This window comes from Lissotriton helveticus, chromosome 5_1 (assembly GCF_964261635.1).
Source record: "Lissotriton helveticus chromosome 5_1, aLisHel1.1, whole genome shotgun sequence".
Classification (NCBI taxonomy): Eukaryota; Metazoa; Chordata; class Amphibia; order Caudata; family Salamandridae; genus Lissotriton; species Lissotriton helveticus.
This window is the reverse complement of record NC_136065.1, coordinates 1,658,716,309-1,658,738,938: the sequence shown is the minus strand read 5'-3', so window position 1 is coordinate 1,658,738,938 and position 22,630 is coordinate 1,658,716,309. Positions and strand designations below refer to the sequence as shown.

Sequence of the window (22,630 nt, the reverse complement as noted above, 5' to 3'; positions counted from 1 at the left end):
AAAACCATAGGTTATAGACCATATATAGTTAGGAATTAGCATTTACAAAACCTTGAAAATTCACTGAAAAAACCATAGGTTATAGACCATATATAGTTAGGAATTAGCATTTAGAAAACCTTATTTTACTCACACAAAACCATTGAAATTCCATATATAGTTAGTTGCACTAACTATATATCGCGCACCCGCAATCCACTGCTGATGATGTCACATATTACATCATTCATGACATGGTCAGTGACATCACTGATGACATCACTGATGACATCTCAAATGACATCACTGATGACATCACTGATGACATCTCAAATGACATCACTGATGACATCATGACACACCAATACCAGTTACTACATAAGCACTCACTGATTCCTACGTCTACACACACATTCACTCATTCACCCATACAATCACTCATACATACAGTCACTTATTATTACAACACTATCATATGCACTCATACACCTAGTCAGTCCTGTGAAGAATCAATCACACTTCGATTTCCTCATCTATAGTTAAACACAGAACACCATACTTTTCACACATATACTAACACATACTTACTCTCTTATACAATCACTGATACAAGTACACATTGATATGCACAGAGTCACACACCTCCCAGCCAGCCACACACACACTCAGTCTTCCATACATCCAGTCATTCTTCAATATGTAAAACGTATTTAAACTTTACAAAAACACACAGACACTAGATGATGTCATCAGTGATGTCATCAGTGATGTCACTGACCATGTCATGAATGATGTAATATGTGACATCATCAGCAGTGGATTGCGGGTGCGCGATATATAGTTAGTGCAACTAACTATATATGGAATTTCAATGGTTTTGTGTGAGTAAAATAAGGTTTTCTAAATGCTAATTCCTAACTATATATGGTCTATAACCTATGGTTTTTTCAGTGAATATATATATATATATATATATATATATATATATATATATTTTTTTAATTAGCAACTACTGAACGGATTTACACCATTTAAAAAAAAGTACGCTTTCTGGACCAAGACCTACCTTTTTGACAAATTTGGTGTAATTCCTTTCAGCAGTTCGAGCTGTAGCCTGTTTCAAAATCCCTATGAAAATTAACATGTGGAAAACACGTTTGGGACCCCCCTTTATTCTCGGCGCCCGCTTGAGGAACCACCCCGGAACTTTCAAGGCACGAGCTGACCTGAGCGAACCATTAGTTTTGAAAATTTCGCAAACATTCGTCAAGCGGCGCCGAAGATATTAGCAAATTAAAAAACGCTTTTCCTATGGATAATAGGTCCTAACTATAACTACCTACCAGTAGGTAATATATATATATATATATATATATATATATATATATATATATATACATACATACATACATACATACATATATATATATATATATATATATATATATATATATATATATATATATATATATATATATATATATATATATATATATATATATTTCGCTCCACTGCCAACAAAAAATTGACCGGACCAGCACTCTCGTTGGGTTAAACCTTAGTTCGGTTTATTGCGCAAAAATCATACAAACAAGACGCGTTTCAGCCTTAGCCTTCGTCAGTGTCAGCTGACGTCAGTAAGGCGGAAGTTGATATTGACACAATACATTAAACATTAACAAAGGACTCCTCATTCCACTGTGGTCGCCATCTTAGAGTGGCTAATTAATACAAAATAGAAAGAAAGTATATACATTCATTTCTCATCTGCAGAATACTGCTATCAATTCAATTTACACACATCTACGAACTTTGTGGAAGTAATAAAGAAAAGGAAAGAAAGTATTATGCTGTCTCATGATTAAACCCTGTATGGGTGAGTGAATTGGTAGACAATTATGCACATCTCCTATTCCGAATCTAGATTCTCATTCCATCGACATGTCAGCTAGTGTGTTTTAGTTAATCAAAATAATTAGCCACATAGTTCAAAACAAATTAAACGAGTGTTACATGATCCACATTTAATAATGTATCTGTTGTCTATATATATATATATATATATATATACACACAAAACAAATAAAGGTTAAAGTGACGTTATAGTTAAGAATTGTAATTATATTTTAATTAAAAAAAAATTAAACGAAATATTCACTGAAAAAACAAAGGTTAAAAGGGACATTAGAGTTAGTTGAAATGTCAGTAAAAACATACAGTTCAAACAAAAAAAAACTGAAATTCACCAGCTATAGCTATCTCAAGTATCTAGAACTTGTTCCCTAAGGTCACTATAACTTGCTACCCCGCCAATCACAGTTTTCTCTTCATTAAATGTCATTGCAAATGGTCCAGTGATATTATCAATGGTGTAAAAGAACGTGTCATGAGTGATGTAATATGTGGGGTAGTTAACAGTGCATGGCGAGGGCGCTAGTTTTAATGACCTTATGGCACAAGTTATAGACACTTGAGATACCTATACACAACGAATTTCATTGGTTTTTTTTTCATTTAAAACAGTATATTTTAACTAACATTTCAACTAACTATACTGTCACCTCTGTTTTTTTCTGCGAATTTCTAGGCTTTTTTAAGCATAAAGTAATATTTTGTTATGGTACGTAAAGCCAACCCCTGAAGCATACTGCCTTTGCAGCACGCAAAACTACAAAACAGATTTACACAAAATGACAAACAACACTCTTTCTGAGCCAAGACTGAGCTTTCTTCCAAATTTGATGTAAATCCAATCAGCAGTTTGGCTGTAGCTGTGTCTAAATTTCTATGGATAAATGAACATGGAAAATACTTTTTGGGACCCACCGTTATTCGTGGCCCCTGCTTGATGGATCCCCCGAAAGTTTCCAGTTGGGTGCTGAGGCGGAGGAACATCTTTTTTGGAATCTTTTGTCAAGATTTGTCAAACAACGCCAAAGTTATTTAGAAAACAAAAAATGGTTTTCCTGTGGAAACGTAGTCCTAGGTATAACTACACAGTGATGACTGCCACTGGATTTCATATATAAAAGTATATATATTTATTTAAATAATTATACTTTCATAAAGAGGAAGATGAACATACCGGAGCTGGAGTGATTTTCTCATCAGAAGAAAGTTCTAAGAGCACTGACTACTTTTATGGGGAGGCATGCTTGATCCTGAGATGTTTTAGTAAGGTACGGGAACTTTGTTAAAATGTTATTCTCGAGGGTGTAGGGAGGAGAAATAATAGGTTTTACTTTCACATGAAGATGTCTAGGCACTGTGGAGATAATTTCTTATCAGAGAATGCTCCAAGTATAGGAAATGCTTCTGCAAAGAAATGCGGAGAGCTTTTTTTGAAAAAAATAGATGTATTTCTTTAGATGTTCTCTTTGAGGGGATAGTGCTAGATCATTCGTTCCCAAACTTTTTTTATTCCCCAACCCCTAGAAAATGTTTGATTACTGTTCGCTCCCTCTCCAAAAATAAGATCAAATTTGAAGATGAATAGTCACATTTTTATTTTTTGAACCACAGATTGAACGGCATACAGTCCTCCGGGTGAACATATTGAACTAAATAAAATATCCTTTTCCTCTGTGTTGCACCCCCTGTAATGCTGGGGGAGGGGCCCTGCCCTGCGGGTAAGATGGCCAACTAGGCTGTGAGCTCCGCCGCGCTAGACATCAAAATCGGCCAATCCTACTGCCAGAGAGATCCCATCGATCCTGCTGGGACGATGCCTGGATCAGCTGACATACGGTGACCCGGACAAGCTGTTCATCGTCGATTCAGTGGCAAGGGTGGTTGTATTTTGAACAGTGCTTCTGAAGTAATCTCGTCCCTCGTGGTCTGCTGTCAGAGCCAGCCTGACCTCAAAATGGCTGACATGGGGACACCACATCAACTAAAGGATCCTCCGCTTTGCACAGACCTATTGAACGGTGACCAAACTTAAGAGCAAGTATTCTCTTTTCTACCTACTGCACGCCAAATGTATGGTAGGTGCACTTACCCATGATGTCCTGCCCACCTCAAGCTCTATAAGATTGGGGTCCCTTGATACTGCACTTAACCCTAAAATCACCACCGCTGAAACACTGTGCTTTTTCTAGAATTATCCCTGATTAGCTGTACTCGTCTTCCATCAAGTAATCTTGCAGGCATTACTCGACCTTACAACCAGCTATGAGGCACATCAGTGGGGCACTAGTGGGATACCATTGGGTCAATCTGTGACCCTGAACTAAGTGGGTCCCCTCCCCCACGCCAGACTCCATGCACTGCTACTGCCAAATTATATTCCTAGCCAGCCTTACCAATTGTCCTAATTCACTCCCAGAAAACCTCACAAGGGAGGTCTTACTCCACCAACGTGGCTGATCAACAAATACATGATGCAAGGGGAGCTTTAACGACCGTAAACTAGCGCAGAAGAGGTCTAAGAAGGAGCCTCCCACCCTAGCCTCCGGATCAAATCAAAAGCTGATAACAGTAATAATAACCGTTGCCCACCACCACCCCTACGGCCATCACCACCTCAGGGATCCCTGCAGGCCGAAGACCACTTCCTGTGAGTGCAACAGCACCTGAAGGTCTGGCTGAAAGGAGACAAGAAGTTCAAGCTCTGTAAATATGTAATTTATAATTGACCAACCCTAATCGCTTCTTAAAATGTAATCTTGAGTGATTTTGCATCTTGTATATATGTAGCTGTAACCACTGGTATCTGTAGTAGGTAGACGTTTGTACTTACTACCATTCTTATGTGAGTTTAGAGTTTATCTGGTTGTATCTTTTCCTTGAATGAATTTGCAACTTGTATATTAGCAACTCTAACCACTAGTATCTGCAGCAGACCTTTGTACTTACTACTATTCTTATGTGAATTTAGAGTTTTTCTGTTTGTATCTTTTATGTAACTCATGTACTCTGAAGTTCTTACATAATGTAACTGATCCTTTTGTAAAGCACTCTGATACCTTCGGGTAAAGTCCACGCTATATAAAATCGCAATAAATAAATCTTAAACCCCCTTTGGGTGCGGTTACACCAGGTTGGGAACCCCCTGTGCTAGATGGAAGGTTTTATTCTAACAGAAACAAGGCCAGGCTGGGGATACAAATTCTTATCATCAAATGTCCTTGCAAAATGAATTACGCCCACAGACTAGAACACAGTGGGGCTTTGGAGAGATGTGCACATGGGTGGGGGGTGGTATGAGAGGAAGGTTGTCTTAAAACAGTAGTTAAATTCTCACTTTCACAGGACAACACTCACTTCCGATCAATTAAGTACGATAATTTTTATTCCAGTTCTGGTAGCTATGGGAACTTGTACACAAGGAGGCGAGTTTGTTTGGCCAGGCTCACACAGTGTGGTGGTTAAGTGGGAATATGGGATTATGAACCAGATCTCTTTGATTTAAAATTGGGTATTTAGCCACTAAACCTCTCCTTCCAACCCCCAAACTTTCATTATACCAGATTGTGGTGACTTAAACCCGGTAGTTTAGTTCTAGGTCACACGCTTACGGCAAGCCTTATTGTCTCCTTGCACACATGGGTCATACAGCACTCCTGGCTGTTTACTCGCAGACTGCCGTGTGTCAAGAGACGTCAAGATCTCTCCTCACACTCTCAGCATTCATTACAACCCAGACTGTCTCATAATACCCCAAACCCTCATCACACCCCACTGTCTCATGAAACACAGTCTCATTACACCCATACTCTATCATCACACCCCAATCTCTCTTATTAGACCACATATTCTCTTATCACACTGGACACATTCATTACACCTAACTCTCTCATTACGCCCCCACTCTCTTATCACCTCAGAGAAACTCATAACATCCTACACTCTCATCATAACCCAGACTCTCATTATACACCTACACTCATCTCACCAGACACTCTCATTACATCCTACACTCTCAGTCTACTTCGCTCTCATCATACCCCAGACTCTTATCACACCAGACACTCTCGTTACATCCAACACTGTCAGTATACTCCGCTCTCATCATACCCCAGACTCTTATTACACCTCCACTCTTATCACACCAGATGCTCTCATTACGTGCTACACTCTCAGTATACTTCGCTCTCATCATACCCCAGACTCTTATTACACCTCCACTCTTATCACACCAGACTCTCTAATTACATCCTACACTCTCAGTATACTCCGCTCTCATCATACCCCAGACTTTCATTACACCTCCACTCTTATCACACCAGACACTCTCATTACGTCCTACACTCTCTGTCTACTACGCTCTCATCATACCCCAGACTCTCATTACACCTCCACTCTTATCACACCAGACACTCTCATTACGTCCTACACTCTCTGTCTACTACGCTCTCATCATACCCCAGACTCTCATTACACCTCCACTCTTATCACACCAGACACTCTCATTACGTCCTACACTCTCTGTCTACTACGCTCTCATCATACCCCAGACTCTCATTACACCTCCACTCTTATCACACCAGACACTCTCATTACGTCCTACACTCTCTGTCTACTACGCTCTCATCATACCCCAGACTCTCATTACACCTCCACTCTTATCACACCAGACACTCTCATTACGTCCTACACTCTCAGTATACTCCGCTCTCAGCATACCCCAGACTCTCATTACACCTCCACTCTTATCACACCAGACACTCTCATTACGTCCTACACTCTCTGTCTACTACGCTCTCATCATACCCCAGACTCTCATTACACCTCCACTCTTATCACACCAGACACTCTCATTACGTCCTACACTCTCAGTATACTCCGCTCTCAGCATACCCCAGACTCTCATTACACCTCCACTGTTATCACACAAGGCACTCTCATTACGTCCTACACTCTCTGTCTACTACGCTCTCATCATATCCCAGACTCTCATTACACCTCCACTCTTATCGCACCAGACACTCTCATTACGTCCTACACTCTCTGTCTACTACGCTCTCAGCATACCCCAGACTCTCATTACACCTCCACTCTTATCACACCAGACACTCTCATTACGTCCTACACTCTCAGTATACTCCGCTCTCAGCATACCCCAGACTCTCATTACACCTCCACTGTTATCACACAAGGCACTCTCATTACGTCCTACACTCTCTGTCTACTACGCTCTCATCATATCCCAGACTCTCATTACACCTCCACTCTTATCGCACCAGACACTCTCATTACGTCCTACACTCTCTGTCTACTACGCTCTCATCATACCCCAGACTCTCATTACACCTCCACTGTTATCACACAAGGCACTTTCATTTCACCCTTCTCATTGCACTCACTCTCATCACACCCCACAGCCCTGCCAGTAGCGCTTTGCCCCTGGTCCAAGCAAGGAAAATGACCCTCGTGACTGCTGATGGCGGTAGTAAAATACTGCAGTGATCATGGTTCCGCGGGCCCCTGTGCCACTGCACCTGCCGCACCATTGGTAGCCACACCCCTGATTGTTATTACCGCTCATCCTCTCGTGCGGTCTCTCGTTGTACCGCACACTCTGTCATCACTTCCCACGCTCCCCTCACGCCCTTGCACGTGCTTTCGCTCTTACTCAGCTTCTGCTCTGATCCTGCTGACTCGCTGTCCGTCCGTCTCTCTTGTGAAATTGTGCGCTCTCTGCACCTTGGACTCCCGCCCCGGCCCCCGCCGCCCCTTAAATCTCCCCTCGTCCTAATCTCTTCCTCTTTTCTGCAGTCTCGGAGGAAAACGTCCGACAGAGCCACGAGCGGACGGGTGAGTAGGACGAGGGCCGAGCAGACTGTTAACATGGGGGAGGGAGGGAGACGGGAGAGGGAAGGAGCGCGAGATGCGCGGATGAAGGCAGGCTGAATGAGTGAGACTGCTGGAGTGGGAGACGGGGCGAGGGAGATGGAAGGGGAACTAGATTCAGAGAATGCGTGGGGGTGGGAGACCGCTGTAGTGCGTGAGGGAGCACCAGGGGGGTGGACGGAGACAGAGACGGCGAGGGGGAGACGGCTGGAGTGAATGAGAGCTGACTGGAGTAAGTGGCAGTTCACTGGAGTGAGAAGAGCTTGGCTAGTGAGAGTCGGGACAGTTATTGTGAGTTCATGAGACTAGAACTGAGAGATGGGAGACGCTGGAGTGAGGGGGCAGGCCGGGCGCGTGGGAGGTGCAGCTAGGGTCAACCCGAGAAGGCCAGGGCAAGGAAGAGGTGCCCGCAGGGAGTACCAGATGATTGTCAGCGAGTGAGTAGGGAGTGGCTAAAGTAGTAGGAGATGGGGGGAGTGAGCAGGAGAAGTGCAGAAGGAGAGGTAGACACAACTGTGTAAGAAGGAAATTGCAGGAGTCAGAGGGGAACAGTTGAAAGGAATAGGACTCATCTGGAGTGAGTAGGACTCAGCTGGAGTGAGTAGGAGTCAGCTGGAGTAAATGGGACGCAGCTGGAGTAGGAGTTAGCTGGATGGAGTAAGAGTCAGCTGGAGTAAATAGGTTGCAGCTGGCCTGAGTAAGTCAGTTGGAGTAAATATGGCCCAGCTGGAGTAAATAGGGCCCAGCTGGAGTGAGTAAGAGTCAGCTGGAGTGAGCAGGACGCAGTTGGAGTAGGACGCAGCTGAAGTGAGTAGAAGTCAGCTGGAGTGAGTAGGAGTCAGCTGGAGTGAGCAGGATGCAGTTGGAGTAGGACGCACCTTAAGTGAGTAGGAGTCAGCTGGAGTGAGTAGGAGTCAGCTGGAGTAAATAGGACGCAGCTGGAGTGAGTAAGAACCTGCTGGAGTAAACAGGACCCAGCTGGAGTAAATAGGACGCAGTTGCAGTGAGTAAGAGTCAGCTGGAATAAAGAGGACTCAGATGGAGTAAGTAGGGCGCAGCTGGAGTGAGTAGATTAAGGCAAGAGTCCGCAAGAGGCCACACCTGTCAGCTCATCTGACAAACAAAATGCCTCCCCATGCTTTCAGGGGTTCATCACCCACACTTTTGAGTTCAAAGGTTGACAGGTATGAGAGGCCGCTGGAGCGACAGGAAGGGCAGCGGGAAAGGCATGCCTGGGCAGAGTAGATGATCTTGGGGGGAGTAGGACAATACAGGAGTAAGTACGAGTCTACTGGCATGCTTAGGAGTTGGGATGGTGATTTCTCTACTAACACTCTCTCCTACTGGACCAGGCTAGTCAATCTCTTCCTCAGTCAAGGATCCCTCCCAGTTGTCCTCAAAACAGGACAGGTTACCCCGCTTCTAAAAAAAAACCTCTGCAGATGCAAATGACCTCAATAACTTCCGCCCCATCACCAATCTCCCTTATCTTTCAAAGATCACGAAAAAATGCGTTGCAAAACAACTTTCCCAACACATTATGGACAATAATCTCCTCGACATGTTCCAGTCTGGCTTTATTCAAAATTGCAGCACTGAAACAGCCCTGCTGCGAGTGATCGATGATGCGCTGCATAATCTCGATTCGGGGGAATCGTGCCTTCTGATTCTTCTTGACCTCTCTGCAGCTTTTGACACTGTCAATCACAACACCCTCCTTAACATTCTTCAACATAGAATGGGCATGGAAGGCACAGTACTCAAATGGTTTGCCTCTTTCCTCTCGGACAGATCCCAAATGATCAAGATTGCGAACAGTCTCTCGGCTCCACTGATGGTTGGTCAAGGCGTCCCTCAAGGTTCTATCCATGCTCCCACTCTGTTTAATCTCTGTCTGGAACAATTAGGGAACCTCCTAAGCCAATCTGGAATCCTCTATCATCTCTATGCGGATGACTCCCAAATCTACCTCAAGGTGTCTTCCCCTCATGATCTCTCACTACTCAACTCTACTCTCAACTCTATTCACAACTGGATGTTAGTTCACCAACTCATTCTCAATCCCTCAAAAATGGAATTCCTCCTCTTATGTAGCTCTCTCTTCCCACCTCCTGTTCAATCCTGGATGGATCAGTTGAAATTACTCAACAGTAAACCCATTATTGTGGACCGCGCTAAAGCCTTATGTGTCATACTTGACAAAAGACTCAACCTAATCTCACACATCAATTCTATTGCCAAGAGCGCACGTTATCAGCTGCGCCTTCAATGGGGGATTCGTCGGTTCATCCCCGGAGAATGACCTAAAAACCTTGGTCCAATCGCTAGTTCTCTCTAGACTGGATTATTGTAATTCTCTTCTGACTGGCCTTCCCTAATCTCACCTCTCCCGCCCCAAAAAATCCATCCTCCACTCAGCAGCTCGCTTCATTTCAGGGTCCAAACGAAGTGACCACATCACTCCTATCCTGTCTTCACTCCGATGGCTTCCCATCGAGGCTAGAGCTATCTACAAAACGGCGTGCATCACCCACAAAGCTTTGCACTCGTCCTCCCCTCGCTATCTGGCGAATAAACTGAAATTGTCTAGAGGCTCAAGACCTTCTCGGAATGCGGAAAAGTTCCTTCTTGAGCCCCCCTCCTTCAAAAGGGAAAAATAATTGATGGCACAATCGTTCTCAGGTAATGCAGTGAGAATCTGGAACTCGCTTCCTCCTTCGCTCCGTGCCATCACCTCCATCCAGATCTTCAAAGCGGACCTCAAATCTCTTCTATTCCAAAGACACTTTCAGAACTAATTCCCTCCTTCCCAGACCCCACCAGGAAGTTCTTTAGTCATTGTAAATTTTTCATATATATTTATATTTTGTTTGTACATTCTGTGCTTGCTGCGTTTGATATTGTGTCCCTATTGCCTGCGTTGTTTTGAATCTATGGCCTGCTATTTTTCGCCAGGAAGCTCTTTAGTCATTGTAAATTTGTCATATTTATTCATACTTTTGCCCGTACATTCTGTGCTTGCTGTGTTTTTGATTGTGTTCCTTTTGTTTTCGTTTTGATTCAATGGCCTGCTACTTTTGTTTTGTTCCATTCCTGTAACAGTTCTCTCATGTAACGTAACTGGTTCTATTGTACAGTGCTCTGACACCTTCGGGTAAAGTCGGCGCTTTATAAAAATGCATTAAATAAAAAATAAATAAATAAATAGAAGTCACCCAGGGTGACATTGATTCTGGCTAGTGAGTGAGCAGGCGAATGCAAGATAGCTGCATAGTGCAACAGAAGTGAGTATATGACGTCACAGGGCTTGCCCTGTGACATGAGGCGGCATTTCTCCAGATGACTGTAAATCACACTGCATAGGCCTCTCTGGCACCCCTCCATCCACCCCACGGGCCAGGAGATTCCTGTCACCTGAGTACAGCCTTATCAATACATACACCGCACAGGGCACGCGTGCCCGCCCCAACCTCCTGCTCAGAGCCTTCACTCACTGGAACCGCAAGGTTTCTCTAAGGACGGTACAGAATCTCCTCTCAAAGCCCCGCTGTTTTGGGTTAACCTCAAAACTCCTCCTCGCCCTCGGCCCCCCCCCACCCCCATCTCCTGTCACGATCCACTTCCTCTCCGCTGAACATCTGTTATCGGACAGCCCTGCTGCTCCAGACGGAGGGGCATGACAGATAAGAGACCAGGGTATCGGATCGATCCCGGAGGGGGTGGTGCTGCCCTCCACCTCTTCAAAGAGCTCTTCTTCTGGCTTTTATTGAAGGTAGAATGGGCCATTTGCCAAACATGCCTCCGGCGCAATGAACGGCAGTCTGAAGGAAAATTACCCCCTCCTCGAAAAATGTGGTAGGGGACCCTAAAGTGTCATTTGAGCAGGCCATACTTGAATTTCCAAAGGCATAGCGCCAAGACTCCCTCATCCTGGCCGCAAGAACCAAGGCTAGCCCCGGCACTAACAAAATGACTGCAGGGAATGCGGTGGACGGTGGTTAACAAGAGTAGCCGGTGCACATCTCGGAATGTAATACTTGGTTGAAGCGCAATCTATTCTCTGAACTTCGAAAATTCCTAATGTTTACTGAATTTCAGAAAGGCCGGTAGTGGAGGGGAATAGTAAGCCGCACGCCAGGCTAGCCACTAGTCAAGGGCAGAGTGAATCATCTAAGAGCCAGGCTTGTTGTTGCCATGCACAAGTCCGGAAGTTCCCTAGTGACGTGCCACATTCCGGCCCGGTGCCGAAGGCCTTTTCAGGAACTGGTTCGCAACTATTGAAATCTCCAAAACTCCATCAGACCCGCTATCGCGTCGGCCTGCGACCATGACGATGCGGCACGGGCGCCCCCACCCCCACTTCTTACTCCCCGTCACCTCCACGCTTATCCATCCCCATAGGTTTATCATTAATCCGGAATTACCCCAGGAGCCTGGAATTTTCGCAGTCATTAACAAATATTAATGAGCTTGCAGTTCAGAGATGGAATCTGGACCCAGTAGGTGGGAGAGGAAGGGTGAGCAACAGAATCTCCAAGCCCTCGGCCTTCGAGGACCCCGCACCCCCCAACCGGCCCTTTCTACCGGCCTTAATCCCACCGTCTCACTGAATCTGCAGAACCTTCATTTTCATAAATGGGCAGGATAAGAGACTGGCCCTTCTATAACATGTCACATGAGAATCAGCCCACAATCTGTATAACCGCATCTCTCGACTTACCTCACCATCTACACCCTAGAACAGGAGTCTTCTAACGTTTTTGATGTGAGCCCCCCCCTAAGCAACATCTTTTTAAGTCAGGCCCCCCTCCAAAACATTATGGCATTACTTGAGGGAGTGGAAGGGCCAGAGAGTGAGCTTATAATTTCGGGGGTACTCTTTCCGTTGCTCACAATCCACAGTAAATATGAGACTTATATTGAGAGGAAATATACAGGGCACAAGTCCTAAATAAAGAAGTGGGGGGACGCTCACAGCCAGGAAGTGACGTCACGACCGGAAGTGACGTCACGAAAGGAAAAAACCTAGGAGTGGGGGGACGCTCACAGACAGGAAGTGACGTCACGACCGGAAGTGACGTCACGAAAGGCAAAAATCTGTTAAAATAGGTATGTGTTGTAGCGCTTTTGCGCAGGGGGGACGGCGTCCATCCATTGGTTGCAACGGCGAACCTGGTAGGTGAAGGGGCGTGGTGACCGGCGTGGTGTCCTGCAGCAGTCCGAGAAACTTCCGATTTCAGCCATCCACCTGCGCGCACCTATTTTGTAAGGGTGGACGCGGTTTTGATTGTAAATGGTGGACGGCTTTTTGATTGAGCAGGGTGGACGGCGTCCACCCTGGAAAACACTCGAAAATAAGTGGGGGGATGCCGTCCACCCGCGTGGTACCCCGACTCGTGTCCTGGAAATATATCAAGCAAAAACACTACTACCGAGAATGTGGGTGCTGTGAGCCTCTCACTCCTGGCACCCTATGCAGCTGCACCTGTTGAACCAGTGGTAGCCGCGGCCCTGCGTAGCAGACTGTGTCCTATGCCTCTCCCACCCCTTTCCCACTACGCCAGCCCATCACTCCAAGCTTGAAACAGGATCTCTGTCTCTTTCAGAGTGAAATAATCCTCTACATGCCACCCACCACTTTGCAGCAAGGATGCCCCCGGCTATAATGCTAAGAAGGAGAATGAGCCTCCAGTCCTCTTTTATAAATGAGGGGAGTCATAATTGTTATGTGGTGGCCTCTCACACTCTTGGCCCGGTGCCTTGCACCTGCTTCAGGTATGAGACCAACTGCCTGATGAAGAGGGCAGTCTCCTCTGCATCTTCTTGAATACATTGACCTCCATCTTGCCCCATTCTCCGCTCTGCTATCTCCCTGAGACCTAAGCTAAGATGTCTCCTCTGCTTCAATTTCCCGCTGTCTTGGGCCACTGGTCCAAGGCTCAAAGCAACACTGGCACAGCAGTTGCACACAGGGTCCTAATCTTAGCAAGGAAGGATATTAAAACTACACTAATTGGGGTTTAGAAGGTGCCTCACACCCCTGGGCCCATGTGATACTGCATCTGCTGCACAAATGATGCGTACTTGTAGGAAGCTGGCTCTGTATATACTACACCAAAATGAGGTCTAAAATGCACAGAGTCCAGTGGAACCCCAAAGGTAGGCAGAGGTAAAGTAGATAGCACCTCACTCTCTATTTGTGGCAGTGTGGGCGAGCAGCAAGGCTTTATCAGAGGGTAATGTTAAGCATTTGTTGTGCACACTCAATCAGCAAATGATGTCACACACTCAAAGACTGAACTCAGACCAATTTTGTTTATATATAAATATTATTAAGTTATTTTATTCCTAGAACCAAGCCAAGCCTGGCACAGGTAAGTGAAATAAAGGCTTTGCTTACACAGTGTTTTACAATTGAATGCAGGTTCAAATGCAGTTGATTGAAATACAGGTAAGTTAAAATGTTGAAACTTTTCAGATTACTTTTTAAGTTACTTTTTATACTCAGTGTGATATGCCTAGATATCACACTGGGACATTTCCTAGCGAAAAGGTAAGTTTAAATCAGTTTTGCACAGTTGCAGTTTTTCAGGTTGTCATACAAATCAACTCCACGCTTAGAACAGTTTACTAGGAAAAACAGCCAATGTATTCCTATGGAGAGAAATTAAGTTATCGGTTAACAGGTAATTGCTCTGTGTTTGGGGTTGAGTTTCTGGGGTTAGAAGAAGGGCTCCCCCAGGTTCAAAGAGGCACTCTCGAAGCACCCTCAGCTGCACTAGGGGGGCCTGGTGCAGAGGGCTGAGGCCCGCTGTTATCCAATGGGGGATAGGAGGCCTCCGGTTGGTGGTGGGGGATCCGAGTTACCACCTAAAGTACACCCACAGCGGCAGAGTGCACAGTGCTATTTTGGCATCGGCACCCTGTTGGTTTTAATGGGGATTCTTCAGTTCTGACAAAGACTGTGGGCTCGGGGACGAAGATCTTCTGGAGGTGACCATCAGTTGGAGAGGTAAGTTGGGATGCTGGGACACTGTCGGTTGGGCCACGCAAGGCCGTGGGGCTTCGGGTGCAAGGGTGTCTTTAGGCATCGGGTTTTCTTACCTGCTCCGGTGGCGGTCATGGGGATCCTCCAGAAAGAGACTGCAGGCCTCGTGGAGAGGATTGAGGCAGGTCAGAGATCACCAGATCTCAGGTCATGATCACTGGGGAGACCTCCTTGTGGTGTTGGGCTACTCGACTCAGGTTGTGGGCATCGGGGGCAGAGTGGTGTAGACTCACGGGTTTGGCCGGAGCCAGAGTCTGTGAGTGAGCAAATCCGGTGCTCACGTGAGACAGTCTCTTTTCTGTGGAAGGCAGGGCAGGTCCTCAGGCTTCTTGAGGTTGCTGGCTGCAGGACACACCAGGAATTTGCTTCTGCAGGTTCGAGTTGGGGACAGGCCGGTAGGGCTGGGGCCACGTCAGTGGGCATACTCCTTTTCTTAGCTTCCGCAAAGCTCTTCGGTCCTTCTTCTTCTTTTTTTCTTGGTCGGTTCCTGTCTGACGAGGCAAGGTTCAGGGGTGCCCCTAAATACTAGATTTAAGGGTGTTACAGGTAAGTAAAGGTTGAGACCAATGGGTCCCTTCCTTGGGTGGGCACCGGAGGGGTGGGGTTGGCCTAGGTGGGCACACCTCCCTTTCTCACTTGGTTTTCCTGCAGATTCTCCTGCCCTAAGTGGGGGTCAGAACCAATGGGGGCCCGTTGCTGTAAGAAGCAAAAGGCCTGGGGAAGCTCACAAAGGTGGCAAGCCTTTGAAGCTTCCCCTTCGTGGACCCTGCCCATCCTGGGGGAGGAGGCTTTGCACCTCGTTCCAGGATGTGCATTGTTTCAGACCCCTGAGAGCAGCAGGCTCTCGACTCAGGGGTCCAGAAACATGTCTGTGGTGGTCGCTGGTGAGCAGCCACTCAGCCTGGACACTAGTGTTGGGTCGTTTTTCAAGGGGTATCTCTAAGATACCCTCTGTGTGCATTTTTCATTAAATCCCGCACTGGCATCAGTGTGGGTTTCATGTGCTGAAAAGTTTGATACCAAACTTCCCAGTTTTCAGTAAAGCCATTATGGTACTGTGGAGTTCGTAATGACAAACTCCCAGCACCATATACTCATCATGGCATTACTGCACTTACAATGTCTAAGAATTGGCTTAGGCACTGTAGGGGTACAGGGCTCCTGCACTGGTACCCTTACCACTGGTATAGTGCACCCACCTTGAGGTGTGGCTGATCTATACCAGGGCAGTGGGGTGTAGGCATGACACACAGGGATGTGTGCCATGTCGACTCTTTGCTTTGTTCTGCACCAAAACACGCAGCCTGCAAAGGCCATGTGTGTGTGTAAAGGTACAGGGCCTCTATGGTTGGCACAATAAGTGCTGCAGCCTTTAGAGGCCTTCCCTGGCCACAGTGCCCTTGGTAACTGTGGTACCATTTACCAGGGGCTGACATGTGGCCAGAGAATGCCAATTGGGTTTTCTTTTCAATGCAGTTTTAGGGAAAGAACATAGGCCCTGGGTGCCAGTTTGGCAGAAACCCACGGCACACCCAGCAGTTTAGCAAAAAGTGGGGGCAACCATGCAAAAAGAGGGACTTTCTTACAGTGCTCCTCTATGTTATGTTATGTTATGTTACAACCGCACTTTTTGAGCGCACGGCTACCCCAAAAGGGTGTCCCGGCGCTACCCATTCCAATGCCCATCGCTCCTAGGCCTGAGTCTCCAAGCAGGCTGTCTGCTTCCTTGCATTAAACAAGCATTTTCAATGGAATAGGTCTCGTATTTGTGAGACTTTAAGCTATTGGCATTGTAAATGACTATGCCTTTTATTTATGTGTTTTTAAAAGCAACACATATATAAAAGGCATCATCATTTCAAATGCTAAAAGCTCAAACTCTCGCAAATGCGAGACCACTTTAATGGGGGTCGTGCCCATTTCTTTAGACGCTGTTCGCCGTATTCGGGTTACAGTGAGTAGCGTCTAAAGAAAAGGGCACGGCCAACATTAAAGTTAAAGCATGGTATGGGGCGCTTTCAACCAAAAAGAAAAAATAAATAATTAATTAAAGGTTCGGTAGTGCGGCCGCTAAAGTGAAAGTGAATGCGCTGTAAATTAAATAAGTGTGGTCACAAAAGTGAAAGCAGGATGCACCATAAATGAAATCAGTAAATAAGCGCTGCCACTATAGTTAAAGCGGACCATGCTGTAAATTAAATAAATACATTACTAATAAGAATATAATAGCGGGTGGCATGCTGCGGCGTCGTGACTGGAATAGGGGAAGATCATTAAAGAAGATAGTGCTCACCAACTACAAAAAACAGACTGTGTAACAACACAAGTAAAAAGTCCAGCCCTTATGGGAGATTACAAATGCAGACAAGGCGGTACCAAGGAGGGATTACTAAGCCTATTCACAAATGAAAAGCAACAAATCCGAAAGGACAGTAACAGGAGCCAATTGAAAAGATGGGCGGGTAATGGGCGGAGCTTCTATTCCATACCTCAATACAGCATGCCTCGCAGAGCAGTGCACGCGCTGCAGAAGCTCTACCTAACAAGGGGAAAAAAACGCACATCCCGCCCCCTGTTGCTTTGGACCTCTTCCCTGCACCGCAAACTAGAGTTTCCGCCCATCTTTTTGTTTCTAATGTTATGTTATTTTAAGGTATTTGTAAAACGCATGGGTGACCCAGCAACGGGCGACCCAGCACTAGTTTCAGAGAAGAAGGCCACGAGGATAAACAGAGGGTTAGACAGAGAATAGCCAGGTCTCCACCGCACTTCTATAGGCCCAATTATTCTGAATGCTCCTAATGGACAGAGGTAGAGCATACCAAAGGGCGGGGGCTTTGGCACAAAAAGAGCGCCCTCCTGCTTTCGCTCTTCTAACATGGGGAACACAGGCTAGATAGAGCTTAGCTGAGCACATGGCTCGCGAGGGGACAGATGGATGGAGCAGATTAGATAGAATGAGAGACCCCTGAAATGTAAGAATTTTATGAGTAATGCCTAGAGCCTTGAAAATAATTCTATTATCCACAGGGAGGCAGTGCAGCCTGTGGATGAAGCTGGAAACTGGACAGAGGGAGGGCCAATAGAAGCCACGGCACAGCATTTTGGGCTATCTGAAGTCTTTTGATCACTGTCTTATTGGATCCTAAATACAACACCTTGCAGTAGTCCAGCCTAGAAAGTATAGTGGACTGGATAATCATCTGATGAGTATGAGAGTAAAAAAATACCAGGATGGGTTTTAGGCCTCGTAGGAGTCTGGAACAGACACCTATGACTGTTAAAAGGTCAAGGTGCTGTCAACCCAGATTTTTAACCGTCCTTTTGGGTTGGTGGTCCTAAAGAGGGGGGCCACTGATGGTCGCCCCATTGGAGGATTTCTCTCCCTAGGAGAAATGTTTTAGATTTGCTATAGTTTAACTACATGTAGGCAGTTGGCTGCTATCCACTCCACAATGACCATCAAGTCGTCTTGGAATTTAGCTAGGTTCTGTGCAGAGTTTTTGGAGAAAAAGATCAAGCTGCGTATCATCAGTATAGGATACCATTGTGATCCCTGGTTTTCAACCACCTGAGCTAATGGTAGAATGTAGATGTTAAACAGGGTTGGGCTCAGTCCGGAGCCCTGGGGGACACCACAGTGTAGCGTGTGAACCTGGGAGTTGTAGGGAGAGGAAACAACCTAAAAGGATCTCGGAGTTTGACCAAGGTGCGGCAGTTTAGACGGAGGAGTTTGTACTCTCTCTTATGAGGGTGGGGCACGGCAGTGGAACCGGCTGCACTTGTGTTAAACTTGTAAGAGCTAGAATGAAGCGGTCATTCAGCTGGGACCCAGCCATGCTCATCAAAAGGAGTAACACAGTATCTGAGGGATTAGTAGACCAGCCTGTAGAATTTCAGAGAGGTATAGTGCCTGCCTCCTGGCGATATCCAGGTGCAGATGGGCACTGACGGGCTTGCCTTTGGCGCACCAGCAGCGCATCCGCGCTATGGCTTGCATCAAGTATCCAGGGGGCTCAACTGGCTCTTCACGGGCTCAGCTCTGATTGGTCAAAAGCAACCAATCAGAGCGAAGCAATGTAGGGAGTAAAAAGAAAGTTAAAAGGTCAGGAAACGGAAAAAAAGAGGTTTAACAGCAGCGTTTTCACCAGCAATATACTCAGCAAGACAGTAAAACACTCAAATGATAGCATAAAAACCCTCGGACTCATAAGAGGCAAATTCGCAAAAAACATTAATACAGCCATAATTTGGGTGCTGTGGTCATTCGCAGCATTGCGACAGTGTCACTGCACCTGCAGCACTTATGCCCATGATGGCTATTAAAAAAATTCTCCACCTTTCTCAGGGGATCTCCCTGAGGAATCTGTGTCTGTCCATTTGTAAATGAACAAATGATCCCCTCACATAACACCCTCTCCACTGGGCCATCTCTTTGATGCTATCATTGGACAGAGAACTAAAGAAGAAACAGGGTTTCTCACCAAGGTACTGGCTATCTGAAAGAAAGGTAAATGTGTGCAGTTGGTTAATCACCAAATGTGAAGGCTGCTGGAACTGAGTACAGGCTTGTATTTATGGAGGCGCTAGGAGCCTCATGGTGACAAAGATGTATTCTTTTTGAGAGGTGATCTATCAGTTTTGGGGGCATCCTCTTAGTGGGCTTATAAAAATGTTTGCAGTGGGTACAGTGTATCATCTACTACTAAAATACATTTTTTGAAAGAACTTGTTTTATTTTAAATTCTAAATAATTTTGAGCAGCCTACCTTAGAGTTAGGACCACTGGAAATATACAAGTTTGCAGCTGCAGAATCTTCCACATAATTATGGAGTTGTCGCTTAATCCGATATCTGTTGTATAATCTGCAGATTTTATTTTAAAAATGCGTTTGTAGCTCAAACGGATTTCAAAGTTAGTAAACATGCAACAGTACATGTTGAGGCACAGTGGAAGTTTAGGTTAGGGAGACTTGTAGAGCGCACATCTGCCCCAGCAAAGGGGCGTCCCGGCGCTAAAAAACAGTAACAGTAGTTAACAGCAAGAAACCCATCATGACGAGAGAAAGAAAACAAGCATTTGCAATGCAATAGGTCTCGCAATTGAGAAATTTGGAGCTATTGGCATTGCAAATGACAATGTCTTTTATTTTTGCTTTTCTTTTTAAAACATAACACATTTAAAATTCCTTTTATCTATCTGATTTGATCATTAATACATAAGTAAAAGGCATCATCATTTACAATGCCAATAGCTCAAAGTATTGATCATTTCTTCAATCTCTGCAAGTAACACAGACAACCTCGACCCTAAATGTGTATCTGCCCCTCTCAGGCCCCGGCTCAATGGCCCTGTCAGATGTATTGTACATTCTACTTGTGTATCACTGTATGTGTGTGTTAGTGTGAGGACGTTTGTGCGTATCTGCGTGTAGTAGATGGTAGGTGTATGTATTATTGTGTGTGTGTCTTTGTGTGTGTGTCTGGGTACGTGTAATGTGTATTTGTGTTTTTGGGCGCATGCTTTGGTATTTATGCGAGTATTTGTTTTTGTGTATGTCTGAGTTTGTGTGCGTGTATATATGTGTATGTAATATCTGAGTAAGCTTAATTGTGTACTATGTGTATGTGAATGTAACTGTGTGTTAGGTTGTGTACTAGTGTGTGTAAGTGGAAGTGCATGTGTGTGTCTCTCTCTCCAAGTCCTTTATGCACCGTGTTGCCTCGGCTGATTTTTCCTATGCAATACCAATACATCAATAAAAGACTGTATGTTAAATCAGCACTAGTGGTACAGACTTACAGTGCGGGCGAGTGGAAGGGGCAGGGTGGGCAGCCAAAAGCATGCTGTGTACAGTGTAGTAAGTGTGGACCCGTGCCTGCAGCAGAGAGAGCCTCCTGCGCACCGCCATGTTTGCAAGCCCTCGCCACTGATGTTGTTACCACACAGCCCCCAAATAAGCCGCCTTAGAAATATTCATAACATGCAGCATCTCCGAGGGGTAGGAAGATGGTAGGAGTAGATTTCTACAAGTCCTGGCCCACTTGATTGGCATATTAATTAATTCAGCACGTCCCCTAAGAAACACAGCGTTGTCATCAATCTGCCAAGCAAAAAGGACTCTATCAGACTTGAGACCTGAGGAGATCCCAAGAATATAATATACAAAGGGTTAGCAGTCTCTATTCTCTGCACTGCTGTCTCTTTCAGAGCAGCATCTTGGAACATAACAATGTTTTACTTTATTTCGTGAGTTGTATTCTTAATGAACTTAGCTGTCATGCTTGATCAATTGCACCCTTTGCTTCCTGCTCTGCGGCCATACACCAGCCAGGAGTCAGTAGGCATGATATACCGACCTTCTCGCTATAAATGAACGAGACCTATTGCATTGCTTTCCTTAAACTCCATATTTAACCACGTGATTTTTCTCCTTTTGCATCCTCCAGTTTAATGAATTGTAACCCTCGCTTTAGAACAAGAAGCAGCACACACACACACATACTGGTTACACACAGAACAAGCAGCACACACACATAAACATACCCAGAATAGCAGCCCAGACACACCAACTCACACTAGGTGCTCACAGAACAACAGCACAAACACACACACACGTGGTGCACACAGAACAGCAGCAGCACAGATACACACAAACACTTAGTGCACACAGAACAGCAGCAGCACAGATACACACACACACTAGGTGCACATAGAATAGCAGCACAGAGACACCAACACCCACTATGTGCACATAAAAGAGCAGCGCAGACACACAACACTTGGTATACAGAGCACTGATAGTGGCACTGCTGCCTGTTCCTACAGGATACACCCCGGCGCTAGACCTCCAGTCGCTGTTACTCACGTTGCCCAGTGCTGCCGCTAGAGCACGGTTCCCCCCGTGGTGAGAGTTACCAGATCCGAAGAGCAGAACGCACCATTTGCCTAAGATAAACAGTGCGAAAGCGAGGCACGCTCGGCTGCTGTTTCCCTCAAAGAGTGCAATGACCTCTGGGTGTGCCTCGCCACCAGCCGCTACACAGTGCTAAGAAGTGGAACACTGCTCACCCCCATAGCCCCAGAGTTTGGTGCAGAGACAACAGTGGACTGTCCAAATAGGGCTCCGAGGGGCGGGGACACAGACTGGGCGGAAGGGTGTGCACCGTGTGTGAGAGCACACAAAAGAGGGAACAGCTCTGTGAGAGGGGGAGGGGTGGAAATTATACATAACACTGGAAACAGTATTAAGTATGCAGTACTCTTTATGTCGAGCCCACAAAAAAATAAAGGTCTGAGTTAATTATAAATAAAGTTAGTGCGGTGTCCCTAGCGGGTGCTGCGCTCATAACTGGTTGGGACGGGTGACTGTGTCCTTACAGATCCTCGTCTCTCAAACCCCAGACCAGCTCCTGCCTTCACTGTGTCCGGTGGATCTCCCTCCTGTGTCTACCATAGACCCTCACCCTTTCTCATCTCCACCCCCACGGTGGGCGGCCCCTCAAGGTAAACATAGGAGCCTGTAGCCTCAGCCCAGCATCTTGTTTTGGTGCGGAATATGTAATTTAAATATGCTGGAGTTGGAGAGCAAACAGCTGCATCTCGTATTATCAGCAGAGAGATGCCCCCCCCCACAACGTTTACATTTGGAAGCCGCTTGTAAACTGCGTGGGTTATAGTCAGTGCGCAGTTGCAGCGCGGTTGCTTATGTAAACCATTAAGAAGCCAGTGCCTTCCGTGAATGTCTGCTTATTTAGAGACACCAATGCAATTCGATAGATTTTAGCATTGGCTAGTTGGATGCACAG

General features: G+C 45.8%; 1 protein-coding gene across 2 annotated transcripts in view; it reads left to right on the top strand.

Moving 5' to 3' along the window:
- The window catches only part of SLC7A7 (solute carrier family 7 member 7), a 205,120-nt gene that overhangs the window by 20,287 nt on the left and 162,203 nt on the right, over nt 1-22,630 (top strand). Inside the window, exon 1 of one of the 2 annotated variants that reach the window (XM_078644873.1) lies at nt 7,441-7,737. The exons of the other annotated variant lie outside the window; for it this stretch is intronic. The gene's annotated coding sequence lies outside the window, so the exon portion shown is untranslated. Of the gene's footprint in view, nt 1-7,440; nt 7,738-22,630 lie in introns of those variants that run through there. 2 annotated transcript variants of the gene reach the window in all.